This window comes from Lissotriton vulgaris, chromosome 10 (genome assembly GCF_964263255.1).
Source record: "Lissotriton vulgaris chromosome 10, aLisVul1.2, whole genome shotgun sequence".
Taxonomy (NCBI): domain Eukaryota; kingdom Metazoa; phylum Chordata; class Amphibia; order Caudata; family Salamandridae; genus Lissotriton; species Lissotriton vulgaris.
The window spans coordinates 990,232,924-990,251,702 of record NC_141698.1 but is presented as its reverse complement, the minus strand read 5'-3'; positions in this window follow the sequence as shown (position 1 = coordinate 990,251,702).

The window sequence follows — 18,779 nt, the reverse complement described above, 5'->3', positions numbered from 1 at the left end:
GCATTAAAATGGCATTGTGAAAGCAGTGCGTTGTAATTGTACTTGCATTGTGTGGTGGTATGCTATGTAAAAGCATGCATTGTGAAAGTAATACTAGTTGCACCCCATCTTCTGATTGAAGACATAACTTCCTAATTTTATTGTTCTACGGCAGTTTCAATTCAGTTAATTCAACTTAATTCTTCCATACTGTTGTCACCTTATATTCAGGCGTCCATCCTTTTGAGGAAGATCACTCGCATATATTGAACTAGATAATAGTAAAATATGTTATTGACAGCACTTAGAAATGGTAGAAACGACACATGAATCATTAGATAAAATAGGGTGATACATTTAGAGTATATTAATGTCTTGAGCTAAAATAATGCAGCAAAGTGTAATTTATTTCATGCTTCAAAAGTGGACGCATCACAGCAAAGATCAAGCAACAAAACTCCAAATAGTTAAATGGTAATGTACATTTTAATATATTCCACTTCTCCTTTATGCTTGCAAACACAGTTTTACTGTGTTTGTATAGTTTGTGTAGTGTTGTTGGTGATTTTTTTCAGTAGTCTGTTGCCTGTAGCAGGAAGATTAAACATGAAGGGTGCCTTGAAGTAAACACTAGAGTGAGCCTGGACTGAAGCAAAGCCTCTCTGTCTTTGTTGGAAACGTTTCATTCGCCATCTGCTGTAAGTGTGAATAATCATTGTTTACTGTTCTAATATTAGCAAGAGAACAATTTTCAGAGTGGCAGATTTCCGCTCTAATGTCATCGCGCTGGGTGCTTTCGGTACTGTTCTTGATGTTTTAGAAATATTTGCAAGGATGTATCAATTGCGGTCTTCTAACGTAGGATGCGTTGGCTTGTAGCATGATAGCAAGCATTTACATTTATTGTTAGTTATGATTTGGTATTTTATAAAAATATATATAATGCTATTCCTGATGTATTTTTTTTTATTATTAAGCTCACGCCCTTTTTCATCGTGCATATTTTTTTAGATTGAAACTTAAGCAAATGATGACAATTTATAAAGAAACCAAATTGACCCCACCAGGTAGGTCGCTTCCCCTCCGCACAGCACTGCCTGTGTCTCCCTGCCCCAGCTGCCGCTGCTGAGGAAGTTCAAAGCTCTCCACCACCTGCAGGCTACCAACTGCGCCTCATCCCTGGTGGCCAGTGGTAGGCCATAGGTAGGTTTGTTCATCCTCCGCTTTATTGATTTTATTGTATTGCCTGTATTTTCATTGCTTTGTCTGTGACTGCTGTTGTCTGTCTTCCCCTGCTGCTTGTATGTGGTCCCTGTCCCTTTTTCTGCCTCTGTTCCCCTCGCTGCCCCCGTGCCTCTCTGCCCGTTCTGCCTTCTGTTCTTAGCTGCCCCTGTATTTCTGTACTCTGTATTCTGCCTCTGTTCCACTAGTTTTTTTGTACCCATCTGCTTTCTGTGCCACTTGATTTTCCCTCGTTTTTTGTGCCTTTCTGCACTCTGTTCCACTCGTTTTCCCCTCGTTTTTTTGTGCCTTTCTGCCCTCTGTTCCATTCGTTTTCCCTGAGTTTTTGTGCCTTTCTGCCCTCTGTTACACTCGTTTGTCCCCTTGTTTTTTGTGCCCTTCTGCCCTCAGTTCCACTCATTTTTTCCTCATTTTTTGTGCCCTTTTGCTCTCTGTTCCACTTGTTTTTCTGTGCCCTTCTGCCCTCTGTGCCACTCGTTTTTCCATCTTTTCTGTGCCTTTCTGCCCTCTGTTCCCCTCAGTGGTCCCTTGTTTTTTGTGCCTTTCTGCCCTCTGTTCCACTAATATTTCCCTCGTTTGTGTGCTCTTCTGCCCTCTGTTCCACTCATTTCTTTGTTCCCTTCTGCCCTCTGTGCCACTTGTTTTTCCCTTGTTTTTTGTGCCCTTCTGCCCTCTATTTCTGTATTCTGTATTCTGCCTCTGTTACACTAATTTTTTTGTGCCCTTCTGGCCACTGTGCCACTTACTTTTCCCTTGTTTTTTGTGCCTTTCTGCCCTCTGTTCCACTTGTGTTTTCCCTCATTTTTTGTGCCGTTCCACCATCTGCTCCACTCGTTCTTCCCTTGTTTTTTGTGCCTTTCTGCCCTCTTATCCACTAAGTTTTTTGTGCCCTTCTGCCCTCTGTGCCACCTGTTTTTCCCTTGTTTTTTGTGCCCTTCTGTCTCTGTTCCACTTGTTTTTTGTGCCCTTCTGCCTTGTGTCACTCATTTTTTTCTCGTTTTTTGTGCCTTTCTGCCCTCTGTTCCACTAGTTTTTCCATCATTTTTTGTGACTTTCTGCCCTCTGTGCCACTCGTTTTTTCCCTCGGTTTTTGTGCCATTCTGCCCTCTCTTCCACTCGTTTTTCCATCATTTTTTGGGTCTTTCTACCCTCTGTTCCACTTGTTTTTCCCTCAATGTTGTGCCCCTTTTCCTTCTGTTACCTTAATTGTCTCTCACTGCCCTCTCCGCTGCATTCCCTGCGGCCCCGCCCCCATGACTGCCTACTGCCCATTCACTGCAGATATGGGGTGTACGCACCGTACGGTGTGTATGTGATTGTGTGGTTGTCCGTACAAATCGCCCTTACCTGACGTGGACCGTACAAATTGTGTCCTCATACCCCAATCCGAATCGTATTCGTCGGGTCGTACGGCATGTTTACGAATCGTATGGTTCACTGTGAGGGTCCGTGTCCTACGGTTTCACCCTTGCAATTCGTATTGTTCGCAATGATTCGGACGGGTTGACCAGATACGGATCATACTAGGCGATTCGGACGGACGTGTACGATTCCTACGGAGAGGGCTCCAGATACGATTCGGACAGATGCTTTTTTTCCCGAATCGGAATCGGCCTCAAAGTGTCTTCCTTCTGAACAGAGTACTTTTGCTCTTACCTTGCACATAATTGTACTTATAGCAATACAAAGGCCTGTATAGATCTGGTTGAAAACAACTGCTGAAATAGGTGAGGATGTATACTAAAGTGCACCAGAAAAATGGCAGCAGCAGCAAAAATGGAGATGCAATTCCAGAAGTGGTTAACGCACTTTAGGCTTGATTTAGAGATTTATGGACGGATACTCCGTCACAAATGCCTTACTACTAATTTATTAGGATATAGTGCACTTGTAATAACGCTGTGTACTGGGATATGCTTCAATGGTCTGAGCAGCTGACTTTGGAACTCCAGAATCTGGTTTGTGACCAAATTCAGCAGACAATTCTGGGCAAATGTAGCAATCACCCCGTGGCCAAGAAAATATGGCCTGAAATGTAACCTGGTGCTCATATCAAAGCACTCGAATGCCTTTGGTCAAAGTTTGGTATACATAACAAAAAACATGATATTCATCAAATTTGTAAAAACACACCAGTCCCATGCACACACCTGCAGTGTAAAATCAAATTATTAACAGGCCCTGTTTTGCACTAAAGTTCTAAGCACAGCAGTCATGTACTTCTGAATCATGTGCTTTTGACTGTAAAGATATTCAGAACTCGCTCTTGCACCTCTAAGCACTCCTTTAATGTTGCCATTTTCTTTTTATTTATTATTACCCCGCACACTCGAGCAGCGCATGACTAGAGTGTATTTTTCATATTGACTCGCCCTTCATTTAGCTGCAATTGAAACTGCTCCCGCCCCCCACCATGAGCCATCACCATATGGAATGTCTCTTTAATTCTAAGAGTCATTACCATGCCCTTCAATACCATGTACATCATTTGTTGAATTCTGGATTCCAGTAAACTGTCATCACGCGCACCAGACGAAATTGGAGCTGATGCGCTTGATAATAGTGCACAATAAGACATAGCAGACAAAAAGATATATACATCTGCTCTAACTCAATATATAAATCTGCTGATGTCAAGAAAAAGGGACTTTTTGGTAACCAGATTGAGAGAGTCAAAAATACCTCAAAATATTGGTTTGTGGTCATAGAGAAAATGTTGTCTCTATCTAAGAATAAAGGAATCAAGAGTGATCAAAATTTCTGTGATATGATTGCAGTAGCTTTCAAAAACAAGGTCAAGAGAAGATATATGCCGCTTTTGAAGCCACCTCCTCTTGCAGCCCCACCAAATCACCTTTAAACCGTCGAACCTAAGGGAAATTGATTTCAATACTTCTCACAGATTTCCGCTCAGGTAGTGGAAAAACACAACAGAAAAATTAAATCTGGGTCCCCACTTGACCCCATTTCTGAAAGATATAGCGGAGGTGGTGAGTCCTAAGCTTACAGAAATTTTCAACAATATGTTAATCTCTGGCAATTTTCCATCTCTATGGAAATACTCCTACATACTTCCACTGTTAAAAAAAACCAATCTGGATGTGTCTACTCCTAATAATTACTGCCCTATAGATTGGCTGCCACTTCCAGCCAAAATAGTAGCAACAATCATGAACAAACTGTTATCCCAACACATCCAGGAAAGCAAATAACTTGATCAATCCCAGTTTGGTTTTTGACATGAGCACAGTACTGAAACAGCATTAATGAAGGCCACAGAGTAGATTAGGACTGTGTTGGACAGAGGAGGCACGGCTGCCCTTGTTCTCCTTGATTTGCCAGCTGCCTTTTATACTGTTGATCACAATCTTATGCAGCAGCGCCTGGAAATTCTGGGAGTCAAGTGAGCAGCACTGGCCTTGCTTTCATCCCTTCTGAAGGAAAGGTGACAAACAGTCAAGTATAAATGAGATCCTTATGCCCTCCCATACGGAGTTCCACAGGGATCATCTCTGAGTCTATCCCTTTTTAACCTGTATGTATCTAAACTCACCCCTTTGATCCAAGAGTTCGGTTTTAGTCTTACGTCTTATGCCAGTGACACCCAAATAGTGGTGGCAGCGTACAAAAATCAAGCCTCCCCACTCTATAGTTTCTGAACTGTATGAGCGAAATCAATAGATGGATGAGAAAACAGTCTTAGGCCTAATTCTGAGAAGACTGATGTAGAAGTCTTTGGTAACCTGCAACCCAGATGGGACAACCTCTGGTGGACAGTGGAGATGGGTGAACCGCCAAAACCAGCTCAGAACGCATAACATCGGGGAGTTTTGATTGATAATAAACTACCACTATCTTACCAGACAAATGTTATTGTCTCAGCCTCCCACTTTCTGATAAAGAAACTCAAGAAGATCTTACCTTACATCGCGACTGACTCTAGAAAGACGGTTGTAACCACACTAATTCCGTCAAAATTAGATTACTGTAATGGGCTCTACCTGAGTATGCAGAAGCAATATAAAAAAAGCTCCAGACAGTTCAAAATGCAGCTGCAAGACTTCTGCTGAACGTCCCTAAGCACAAATCAGTAGCCAAGGAAATTCATAGACTTTATTAGATCCATCACATTTGTGATGGAGAACGTACCCAAAAAATTTGAACCAGGCCCATTGCTAAATGTGCAACTTTGTGCAACGCAAGGCCATACAAACAGCACATATAACCTTTTCCTGCACATAGTTGCACATCTAACAATGCAAATGGCTTCATTGATGTGGTGGGAATCAGATGCCTAAATAAGTAGGGCTTTATGCTAAAGCACACCGGAAAAGTGTTAGTGGCGTCAAAACAGAGAAGCAATTACAGAAGTGGGTAACCACTTAGGTGTTCAGAATAGTTTATTACATTTTAGTTAACAGATAGACAATGCAAAAAATATTACAATAAAATCCCCTAAAGGAAGATATGACAATTATCAACATCAATAAATGTATAATGTGCAATATAATATAATATTTTATTACACAAAATTTAAAAAGGGAAGGGGAAGAAACAATTATACAACTACTAATAATAATCATAGGAAAGAAAAACTATTAATAGAAACTGTGCACAAATATCAATAACATTTTAACATAGCGATAAATGCCTTTTAAGAAGATAAAATAGTTTTCAATAAGTTTCCAGAATCAATAAAAAGAATTACAATTATTTAACACCATTCAATGATAAATGAGCTCCTCTTCTAGTATAAATGACCCATGAAAACCAAACATTAACAGAAAATGTTCCAACATGAGGACATGGATTTTAAAGCTGCTGATAATAAGAAATTAAAAAGTGTCAATCAACGACAGATTTACAAATGAGCAAATTAAATGATAAGTAATCATGAATAATAAATATTTCTTTTATAACATCCCAAACTTCAGTCCAAAATGTAAAAATGAAAGGACGTTCAAAAAGCATATGCTTTACAAACCAGCGTTTGAGTTACAATGCCAGCAATTGGAAGTCGGAAGGAGTTTGGTATTAAACAATTTCAATGGGGACCATACACAATCATATAAAATATATGAGTTTGTCTGATAAAGCAAAACAGGTAAACATCCTGAAATGCTATTAAGCCAAATAGTCTTCCAACATTCGTAAGATAAAGATAAAGAAAGCTCATTATTCCAAAATGCTACAAGCATGTTGATATTGTCACCTTTAAATGTAATCTTTTTTTTATATAGAATTGAAAAGAGTTAGAATATAAATTGATGAATCAGATTTAGCACTAAAAGGTATAAAAATAGGATATTAATCTAAAATAGAATTGCATACCACTTCATATTTAAGTAAATCAGAGGAAGGTAAATTATGTTTTTCTTTTAGAACATCAAAAGAGATAAAAGCCTTATTATAAAAAATAGCTTTGAGATAAAAGATACCAGTTTTAATCCATGAATGCCAACATCTAACATTTTTTGTAAGTTTTAGATTTGGATTATACCATAACGACATATCTTCAGTAATGGACATATGTGATTGAAAAATATAATCAAAATCATGTAATATTAACTAAGTGGATTTCAAAATAGCAGATTTTTGAAAAAATATGGACATAGTAAACAAAGAAGGTAGGGGAAACGGATCTAGTAAACACTTTTCTATCGAAAGGCATGTAGGAGGATTACTCAAATTAGAATGATTAAACCAAAAACAACTTTAATATAAAAGTTTTGTGATAACAAAACAAATCTGGTATAACGAAACCTCCAATATTTTTAGGTAGTGAATTTTTTTTATAACTAATACGAGGTGCTTTATTGCTCCAAAGAAATTTAGTAAGAAGCCAATCTATATCTTCATTAAACTTCATAGGAAATTGGGTAGGAATTATGTTAAGGGAGTAAATTGTTTTTTGGTGCTATAGTCATTTTTATGGATTCTATTCTCCCCCCACCACGAAAGATGAAGTGGAGACCATTTAGATATTTTATCCTTGATATAACTTAAAATAGATTCACAATTTAATGAAATTGTAGTTTTCAAAGAAGATGAAAACAAAATGCCTAGGTATTTAAGTTTTTCTCTTTTCCAAATTATATCTTTCATGGGTAATATATCTGGGCTACAGTGACTATAGGAAAGAATTCAGTTTTACTAGTATTTAATTTATACCCAGAAAGTATGTAATAAGAAGAAATAACCTCAAATAATAGAGGAAGTAGGAAATAGGATTACTAATAAATAAAAACACATCATATGAGGAGGTGCCACGCACGAGACCAAGATGGCTGTGTGAGGGTTCAGCTCCGCCGATCCCTTCTTCGGACTTCACTACACTGCAACATATCCTCTCCCCGGACCCCACCAACTGACGGCCGGATCAAAGCGACGCAATTTGTTGGGCTCCTGGGTCTACTGCGAGGTCTGGTGCTATGCCGGCCGGCAGTCTGCGGCCTTCCCACTCCCCGAGCCGGGGACTTGCATGGCTACTGTGGCTGACCCTTAATAGGTAAACACCGGGGTTGTAAAACCGGAAGTTGCCGGTCCAGGCCCGCGACCGCGGTGCCGGAAATGAGCGGTCGAAGCCGCAGACCCTGAGGCTCTGAAGGAACCTGCCTGCACCAGTGAGGTCTCCGGCCCCGTATGAGGGGCCAGAACTGGCTGGACATCAGGAGGCACAGAGGAGGAGGTCTGCTCTGCGCGGTGTTGCGAAGGTGTACAAGCGGGCCCCTTCCATCAGAGAATAGCAGCGCTCCGGTTTCCGGCCTGCGGGGGGGCCGCTGTGTACACAGCTGGCTGCAAAGACACTGGGACCTAACGATTGTGAGCTATGTGGCCTCACGTCTGCAAAGGGGCCGAGCTCATAAACTTGTGGCCGGCAGGAACCGGAGAGTCAGAGTCCATGAGGACCTAACTGGATTTGCCAGGAAGGGTGGCTGGCGGCGTCTGGGGAGCCTGAACGTGGAGCGAGGCTGGTGATGCACTTGGGTGCAGGGGCCCCGGGAGGAAACCGGCCTGGATGTGATTGCCCCTGGGGAGGAGGCCAAGTGTAATACTGGGGCCCAATGAGAGGAGGCAGCAGCGGTGGGGCACACTATCTGTGGCTTAATGGTGCCTGCTAAACTGTAATTTGGCCCCCGCACACTGCATCACAGATTTGGCCTGCGGGACGCCATGGGCGTCATCCAAGAACAGGGGAGCAGCCGTGCAACCTTCGCAGTGACTGACTGCTTGGTGATTGCCGGCGTTGGCCCCCCGCGCTGCTCACTGATGGAGAGGCGATGTGGTTGGGATCAGGAGTCTTTGTGGTAAGAGGCGGCGGCCGCCCCATGGAAAATCCATCGTTGCCATTGGAGTTGGAATGAATGGTGATGTTCCTACTTGCTCCCTGAGAAGTGACGGTCTCCACTGCCATCCGGTATCTGTCTTAGGCGGAATTGATTGTGGTCACGGAACGGCTTGGAGACTCGAGGGGGGACTTGGAATTCCCGACTTTGGTGGAGTTTTCGTAAAGTGAGGGCCGGGACGGTGGAGTAACCTATGCCCTGATAGCGACTAAGCCTGACGCGGACAAGGCCTAGCCCAGATCCTCTAGGGGCCCGAAAAGTGTTCAGTCTAACAAACTGGACTGATACACGATGCCTAAGGGCTCCCCTACAGACTCGAGTTGGACCCCATCGGCAAGAGGATCTTCCTTGGGCTCTCCTGTGGAACCCACACTCACTGACGTCATGGCGACCATAAACGTTGTCCAATCATCCCTGGGTTAAAAAATGGAAGTGTTGGACAACAAACTTGAAACCGTCACGATTGAGGTCAACTTGATACGAGCAGATCTTACAAAAGAAAGTGAAAAAGTTAAATCGCTCGACATCAAGACTGCCAGCTTAATTGACGATGTGTCTTTGTTGCAGCAGGAGGTGCATGATCTTATAGCTTCCAGGGACCTGACAGACCGAAAGCTCGACGAATAGGAAGGAGGGGCCAGGCGCAACAATATACGCATCCTTGGGGTGCCCGAGAAAGCAGAGATCCCGGCGCCAGATCTATTCGTGGAAGATATTATCCTCAACTATCTCAGGCCTAAGGGGCTAAGCAACGTTTTTACGATCGAGCGGGCCCATAGGTTGCCAGGGGAGGTCCAGGCCTGGAGCTCCCCCTCTCCCGATGATTGCAAGATTACTGAATTTTCGCGACAGGGATGTGATCCTGCAGGCGGCATGTGGGGGGGGGGGCCTGCAATACGAGAACGCCATGCTTTCCTTCTTCCCAGACTACACTCAGATGGTGCAGAAACAATGGCAGAGTTTTCTTCAGGTGAAGAGGAAATTAGTGACAAGGGACTTAAATTCACCAGGATGTACCTGGCTCGTCTACTTGTGGAAACTGAAGGTAAAGCCTGGTTCTTCGATAACCTGAGGTGGCATCAGAATAGGTTGACAGCAGACACTCGAGTGATCGGGAGAGACAGGACTGAGCCGAAGGAGAGGAGCAGCAGGAGTGATGGAGGCCATTGGAACATTTTTGCTGTTCGGATGGTCGGGTGGTGGGGTGGCTCCGCAGCTGGTTTATTAGCTTCATTTTAGTGACTGTAAGATGGTTGTGGACTGCCCCTGGTTTGAGGATTGTGGTTTTTGGGTTGGAGGGGGGGCGGAGGTTTTGGTTCTCCTCCCCTTTACTACCTTTAGTTAGTTAGTAGGTTAGTTATTGGCCGACAGGCACACTGCTAGTTGGGGATGGGCATCAGCCGTATGCAGGGGTGCAGGGTGGGGGATGGGAGTCAGAACTGATGGGGTCTCCTAGTATTGAGGTTTTCTTGCATGCAGAACTGTCAGCATGCAGAACTGTCAGCGCCCTCCTCGGCCTGGTTGCCCCCACGCTCCCCGCCTGCTCTGCCTGCCTCCTTACCTGCTGCCTGCCTGCTGACGCCGATCCGGAGCCCCAGCCGCCGCAGGGCCGCTCGACCTCAGATCCCCGGCGCCCCAGCCGCCGCAGGGCCGCCCGCATAGGTTTTCACGCTGGTTCTTGCCGCGACCCCGCCCCCCACCTGCCGATTGGCCCACGCGCTCCCCGCCTCCCAGCGGACCCTCCCTCCCGGCTCCCTTCTTAAGGGGACCCTGACCTCGGCTCAGGAGCGACCACTGCGCCCTCCTCGGCCTGGTTGCCCCCACGCTCCCCGCCTGCTCTGCCTGCCTCCTTACCTGCTGCCTGCCTGCTGACGCCGATCCGGAGCCCCAGCCTCCACAGGGCCGCTCGACCTCGGATCCCCGGTGCCCCAGCCGCCGCAGGGCCGCCCGCATAGGTTTTCGCACCGGTTCTTGCCGCGACCCCGCCCCCCGCCTGCCGATTGGCCCACGCGCTCCCCGCCTTCCAGCGGACCCTCCCTCCCGGCTCCCTTCTTAAGGGGACCCTGACCTCGGCTCAGGAGCGACCACTGCGCCCTCCTCGGCCTGGTTGCCCCCACGCTCCCCGCCTGCTCTGCCAGCCTCCTTACCTGCTGCCTGCCTGCTGATGCCGATCAGGAGCTCCAGCCGCCGCAGGGCCGCTCGACCTCGGATCCCCGGCGCCCCAGCTGCCGCAGGGCCGCCCGCATAGGTTTTCGCGCCGGTTCTTGCCGCGACCCCGCCCCCTGCCTGCCGATTGGCCCACCGCTCTCCGCCTCCCAGCGGACCCTCCCTCCCGGCTCCCTTCTTAAGGGGACCCTGACCTCGGCTCAGGAGCGACCACTGTGCCCTCCTCAGGCTGGTTGCCCCCACGCTCCCCGCCTGCTCTGCCTGCCTCCTTACCTGCTGCCTGCCTGCTGACGCCGATCCGGATCCCCAGCCGCCGCAGGGCCGCTTGACCTTGGATCTCCGGCGCCCCAGCCGCCGCAGGGCCGCCCGCATAGGTTTTCGCACCAGTTCTTGCCGCAACCCCGCCCCCCCACCTGCCGATTGGCCCACGCGCTCCCCGCCTCCCAGCGGATCCTCCCTCCCGGATCCCTTCTTATGACGCCCCTGGAGCGACCGGGCAGCGGGAGCACCGACTGAGCGCCGAAGGTAAGCCCGTCTGCGCCCGTCAGTGCCTGGACCGCGCCCAGTGCCAGGACCCCTGGTCCCCGCCGTCACCAGCCCACCCGCCAGACCTACGATGCCACCGAACTCAACGCACTCAACGCCGGCCGACTCCCGGGCTGCTACCGAGCCGCCCCGCGAAGGACCCACGGACCCTTCTGCTGCAACGCCTGCAAGTTCACCTGCATCCGGACCTGCACCACTCCAGCAGTGCTCAAGACCTCGACAAGCAACTGCAGCAACCACCTGAAGTGCATCCTGCTCAACACCCGCTCCGTCCACAGACACGCCGTCGAGCTCTGGAACCTGCTCGACACAACGTCACCAGACGTCGGCTTCCTCACAGAAACCTGGATGAACGCCTCTTCAGTGCCCGACATCGCCATCGCCATCCCAGACGGCTACAAGATCATCCGAAGGGACCGCATCAACCAAACCGGAGGAGGCATCGCCATCGTCCACAGGAACACCATCCGCATCACGACCAACACCGACGACACCCTCGCAACCGCCGAGCACCTGCACTTTCAGGTCCACATCAACCCCAAGACCACCCTCAGAGGCACCCTCATCTACAGACCCCCGGGAAAACGCACACAATTCAGCGAAGACATCGCCGACTTCATCAGCCCGCACGCCCTCTGCTCCGCTGACTACATCCTCCTCGGGGACCTCAACTTCCACGTGGAGAACAACAACGACCGAAACACCACCACCCTGCTGGACAACCTCGCCAACCTGGGACTCAAGCAGCTGGTGACCACCCCCACCCACTATGCCTGACACACACTCGACCCCGTCTTCTCTTCCAGCAAGGACATCGCCTTCAGCTATGCCTCCGGACTCCACTGGACGGACCACAGCTGCATCCACTTCAGCTTCGGAAGGACCACGATCCACCAGCAACAGGTTGCACGCAGGAGCTGGAACAAGATCACAGCCGACCAGCTCGCGACCTCCCTGAGCATGAACCCTCCCACCAGCACAACGAACCCTAGCCAGGCGGCCACCAACTTCACGAAGTGGATCAGCGACTGCGCAGATGAGCTCGCCCCCCTGAGGACCCCGCCCAGCAGACCCGGTAGCAAGAAAGCCCCATGGTTCACCGACGAACTCAAGAGCTCCAAGAAGAACTGCCGAGCCCTCGAGAGAACCTGGCGCAGAGACCCAACACCGGACAACATGACTGCCCTCAAGCTCGCCACCCGAAAACACCACCAACTCATCCACGCCACCAAGAAAACTGCATTCAAGGAACGACTGGACAACAACGCACACAACAGCAAGGAACTCTTCAACATCGTCAAAGAGCTCTCCAACCCCAACGCCGGAAACAACAACATCACCCCTTTGCAAGACCTCTGCAACTCCCTCGCCTCCTACTTCCACAACAAGATCGCGGACATACACAACAGCTTCAGCACTCAACCGACGAACACCACCACCGAACCACCGCCCCCCACCACCACCCTCCGCGCCTTGACTCCGATCAGCACCGAGGACACCGTCCACACGATGAACTCCATCCACTCCGGATCTCCGACCGATCCCTGCCCTCACCACGTCTTCAACAAGGCCGACGCTGTCATCACACCCCACCTGCGGGACGTCATCAACACCTCCTTCGACACCGCTACCTTCCCGGAGAGCTGGAAGCACGCCGAACTCAGCGCCCTACTCAAGAAGCCATCGGCTGACCCCACCGACCTCAAAAACTACCGCCCCATCTCGCTGCTCCCGTTTCCTGCAAAAGTCATCGAGAAGACCGTCAACAAGCAGCTGGCCGCCTTCCTCGAGACGAACGGATCCCTCGACCCCTCGCAGTCTGGCTTCCGGGCCAACCACAGCACCGAGACCGCCTGATCGCAGTCACCGATGACATCCGAGCGCTGCTCGACAACGGAGAAACAGCGGCCCTCATCCTCCTCGACCTCTCCGCGGCCTTCGACATTGTCTGCCACCGTACCCTAGTACAATGCCTCAGCAACGTCGGAGTCCAGGAGAAGGCACTGGAGTGGATCATCTCCGTCCTCGCCGGAAGGACACAGAGAGTCCGCCTCCCTCCGTTCAGATCTGAAGCCACCGAAGTCATCTGCGGCGTCCCTCAAGGCTCCTCGCTCAGTCCAACCCTCTTCAACATCTACATGAGCCCCCTCGCCGACATCGCACGCCAGCACAACCTCAACATCATCTCCTACGCCGATGACACCCAGCTGATCCTCTCCCTTACCAACGACCCCGCCACCGCCAGAGCCAACCTTCACGAAGGGATGAAAGAGGTAGCCGAATGGATGAAGAACAGCCGCCTGAAACTGAACTCAGATAAGACGGAAGTCCTCATCCTGGGATCCTCACCCACCGCTTGGGATGACTCCTGGTGGCCCCCCACCCTAAGCAGCGCACCCAAACCAACAGACCATGCACGCAACCTGGGCTTCATCCTGGACTCCTCCCTCTCCATGACCAGACAAGTCAACGCCGTCTCCTCGTCGTGCTTCAACATCCTTCGCATGCTACGTAAGATCTTCCGGTGGATCCCCACCGAGACCAGGAAGACGGTCACCCAGGCCCTCGTCACCAGCCGTCTGGACTACGGCAACACCCTCTATGCCGGAACCACCGCCAAACTCCAGAAGAGACTCCAGCGGATCCAGAACGCCTCAGCACGACTCATCCTGGACATCCCCCGTCGCAGCCACATCTCCGGACACCTGAGAGACCTGCACTGGCTCCCGGTCAACAAGAGAATCACCTTCCGTCTCATCACCCACGCACACAAAGCCCTACACAGCCAAGGCCCAGGATACCTCAACAGCCGCCTCAACTTCTACGCTCCCAAACGCCAGCTTCGATCGACCAGCCACGCCCTCACCGCCGTCCCCCGCATCCGAAGAGCCACCACAGGGGGACGGTCCTTCTCCTACCTCACCGCCAAGACATGGAACTCCCTCCCCACCCACCTCCACCTGACCCAGGACCACCTCGCCTTCAGGAAGCAACTCAAGACCTGGCTGTTCGAGAAGTAGCGGATCCCCCTCCCCCAGCGCCTTGAGACCCTCTGGGTAAGTAGTGCGCTATATAAATGCGATGATTGATTGATTGATTGAATGTGTTTTTTTCTTCTTTTTTATGACAATATGGATTCCATACCAACACAATGTCGAAAGTTAGACGAGGATTGGGGATAACTATGTTTAGCTGGAATGTGAACGGCCTCATGATAAAATTAAGAGAGGAATGGTTGGCCAATTCATAAGAAGTAATTCCCCAGACATAGTGCTACTACAAGAAACTCATCTTGTTGGCAACTGTTGCATGGCCCTACATAAAGGGGGTTATAAGCTGGCTGCACACAATGGGTTTACCACGGGGTCTAGGGGATTTGGGGTACTGGTGAGGAACTCTTTCCCCCTGCATATTCAAGCTGCTTGGAATGACCAACGGGGTTGATATGTTGGGGTGTCGGTGCAGTGGGAAGGGAAGACGGTTACTTTTGTCTCTATATATGTCCCGCCCGGCCTTCAATCTGACACCTTCGGGGATCTTCGCGCAATCTTCCTGATGTTGCAGCTGGGCTTCCTTGTTCTAGGAGGAGACTTTAATGCAGTGATTGATGGAGAAGTGAACAGACACCCAGCCCGAGCCCTGCAGCCGGCGCAGAGTTGGCTTTCCAAATGTTTAGAAACAACGAGGTTGGTAGATGGGTGGAAAGTGTGCAATCCGTATGGGAATCAATACATGCACATGTCTGTGGCTCATCATAGCCTTTCTAGAATAGATTATGTGCTGGTGCCTGCGGCACAGGTCGCTACGGTTCGAAAAGTGCAACATCTGGGAAGGGGAATCTCTGACCACTCTCCAATTTGCCTTCGGCTGGAAGTGGGACAGACGGACGTAGGCAGAGTAGCCCCAAACAGCACATGGCACTTGAAAGACCCCACCACCAAGAAGGACTCTTTGGGAGGCATATAAAACAGTTATTCGGGGGGAGGTTTTATCTCAGGTAGCGGAGAAAAAGAGACACAGACAGGCAGACATAGAGAAGGCAGAGGCAGAGGTGGCAAGGTTGGAGGAGGAGGTGTCCAGGGAAACAACTACTGAGGGCGTACATCGGTTAAAATTGAGGCAGGATGAATATAGAAGCCTAGCTAGGGACAAGGACAGGGCGAGGACTGCAGAGACTCAAAGCAGAGTATACGAGCACTAGGATAAACCCGGTAAACTGATAGAGTGGATCGAAAAGGGGGAATGGGCCTTGAGGCTATTGCCAGAATTGCAGGGAGAAAACACCAGTACTGTCATAGACCCACAAGCTGCAGCAGACAAATTCATGAAATACTATGATGGGGTAGATACATCATCGACTGGAGTATACTCTGAGGCGGAAAACAGTGACATGATTAAAGATATCCAGATGCCCATGCTGTTGGATGACAACCGGGAATACCTGGACTCTCCGTTCACTAATTACGAGGTGGCAATGGCTATCAGAGGTGTGCATTTGGGGAAGGCCACGGGCCCGAACGGAATTCCAATCGAGCTATATAAAATGAGTGCCAATCAATTACCTCTGTTTGCCCGATCCATGTTTGCGGAGAGTAGGGAGAAGGGTCAGCTCCCCTACGATCAACGCTTGGCCAACATAGTGGTCATCCACAAAGTGGAGAAGCCCAGGATGATCTGTTCCTCCTACAGGCCCATTTTGATGCTGAATGCTGAGCCTTAGGTGTTGGCGAAGTTGCTAGCGACGAGGTTAGTCAAAGTCATTACCACATTGATACACCCAGACCAGTCCGGCTTCATGCCCAGTCGGAATGCGGCCCTTAATTTGTGCAGGTTGCACAGGATATTGGGTAAGACACCGACGATACAGGAGCTGGCAGTACTGGTGTAATTGGACGCCACCATGGCTTTCGATAGGGTCGAGTGGCCCTACCTGTTCGCAGTTCTGGGGAAGATGGGTTTTGGACTGGAGTTTATTGCATGGGTACGCCTTCCATGCGCAAATCCCCTAGCTAGAGAGGCTGTGAATAATTGAAAATCAGCTGATTTTCTCCTTACCAGGGGCACAAGACAGGGATGTCTGTTGTCCCCGCTCCTATTCGCCATGGCCATGGAGCCCTTGGCGGCATGGGTTAGGTGGGATAAATCTATTTGAGGCTTGCGATGGATGTTGGAATGGGAGGGTAAAATGTCATTGTACGTGACAACATCCTGATTTACCTCACCAATCCGCTGGGATCCCTGATATGTTTTCTTGATGTGCTTGCCATATTTGGGAGATACTCCGGTTTTGCCACAAACTGGGCAAAATCAGTGTTGTTTGTACTCAGAGGAGACCCACCGTTCATCCCGGAGACCTGCTCGAAACAAATCGAGCCGACAGGATTTAGATATCTCGTATTTATGTCACGCTTGAAACGAAGTTAAGATACGCTAATAACCTAGGCCCTTTCCTGGCTCAGTTTAGAGGAGATGTGGTGCGTTGGAAGGCGCTTCCTCTTTCGCTCCTGGGTAGGGCGGTACTGCTCAAGATGATGGCCCTTCGCCGGTTTCTCTATGCGCTCCAGAACACAATGGACAAGGTACCGGCTTCCTACTTTAAGGGAATAGAAGCCATCCAGAACAGCTTCTCTGGAACGGTGCACCCCGTATTGCCTTCTCTAAACTCACTCTCCCCTGGTATGAGGGGGGAATAGGATTGTCGGACCTGCGGAAATACTACTGGGCTTCTCAATTAGCAGCGGTGAACCATGGTATATATGGGCCCCCTAGGGATCCCGTGTATGCCATGGATCGTTGGCAGGTGCTGAGGGGCGATTTCACCAGGGCACTTTCCGCAAGACCCCGCCGGTTCCCCCTTGCGGGACCCATGGCGCATGCTTTCCAAGTGTGGCATGCGGTAAATAGGCATCTCAAGTGGGAGGGGAAGCTTACCCAAGCAATGCCATTGTGGAACTCGGATAAGATGGCGAACATATGAAAGTCCAAGGGATTTGACAAATGGGACCTGATTGAATTACGCAGATCAGAGATATTTGGGGAAAGGGCACAGTACATGCTTTTAGCTCTCTTAAGGAACAGTATTGTCTTCATGACAATGAGCAATATCGCTACCTTCGGGTTAGACATGCGCTTCTCACGCATATTCCTAGAGACACGACGCCTCCTGAGGCCTCCCGCTTAAAGATCGAGTGCTGGACGGCCACCTCCCAGAGAAGACTGTCTCAATAATCAACAAAAAGCTTATATATTGCATGGAGGACCCACTAGTACTCGTCAGGACTCACTGGACTGCAGATGGGGTCAAGATGGAGGAAGAAGATTTACGTGAGGTGGTCCCCGGGAGTGGTGGCGGTCCAGATGAGGCTTAGATTAGTGCAATTAAAGATTCTTCATGCAACATATGTCACCGTCCTCGCCTGGTTCATATGGGTCAAGCAGAGAGCAAAGAGTGTCGGAGAGGGTGCAGGGAGATGGGAACTTTCATGCATATGCTGTGGCATTGTACGGTGGTGCAGGAGTACTGGGTAAGAATCCATAACACACAGCGAGAAGTCCTGGGATGGAGATGGGACCGGAAGCCGACAGATGTCTTTTAAACATTTGGGAGCCCACAGATTTGAACACGCATAGGAGACAATGGGTTACGTTGGCATGTATGTTAGCGAAGCGTAATATTGCTCAACCGTGGGGAGCTAGCCAGCCGCCCCAGATCAGAAATTGGGTGGAAGATTTAGACTGGTGTATGTTTAGGGAGAGGTTGGTGTACGTGACACAAGGTTGTCCCGAGAAGTGGGGAAATGTCTGGGGGAACTGGAATCAATACAGTGGAAATATTTGTGCGCCCCGATGCGTGTGGATGGAGTGGAAGTACATGAGTCCCCATGATCCATTATCTATATATTATGCTTACTATCTTGAATGATATGGAATTGTAATTATGGCAATTATGAAAGCGATTAATGTCACCTGATGTTTTTCACTGTTGGTAGTTAATAAAAAGATTTTTTTTTTTAAACCACATCATATGCATATGATAACGTTTTAACAGTAACCTCCTTAATTTTAATACCATAAATATCATTACATTTCCTAATTGAAACAAGCATAGGTTCAATTACAAGACGAAAAAGGAGCTGAAAAGAGAAAATTGGTTAGAAGTTTGGCCATTAATAAATAAATGAGCGGTAGGGGTACAATAAAGAGCAGATATCATATGAGTAAATATATCACCAAAATTAAATGCATATGAAGTATGAGATAAAAACTGCCAATTCACTTTATCAGAGGCTTTTTCAGCATCCAATGCTAACATTAGACCCTTGTTCTATAACATGCAATAACGTTCCTGTATTATTAGCGGAATATCTATTTTTCATAAACCCAGATTGGTCTGAATGAATGATAGAATCTAAAACAGAAGTTAACCTATTTTGGCATAAAGCTTACAATCTTGATTTAATAAGGAAATGGGACGGTAGTTTGAAACAAGTGTAGAGTCTT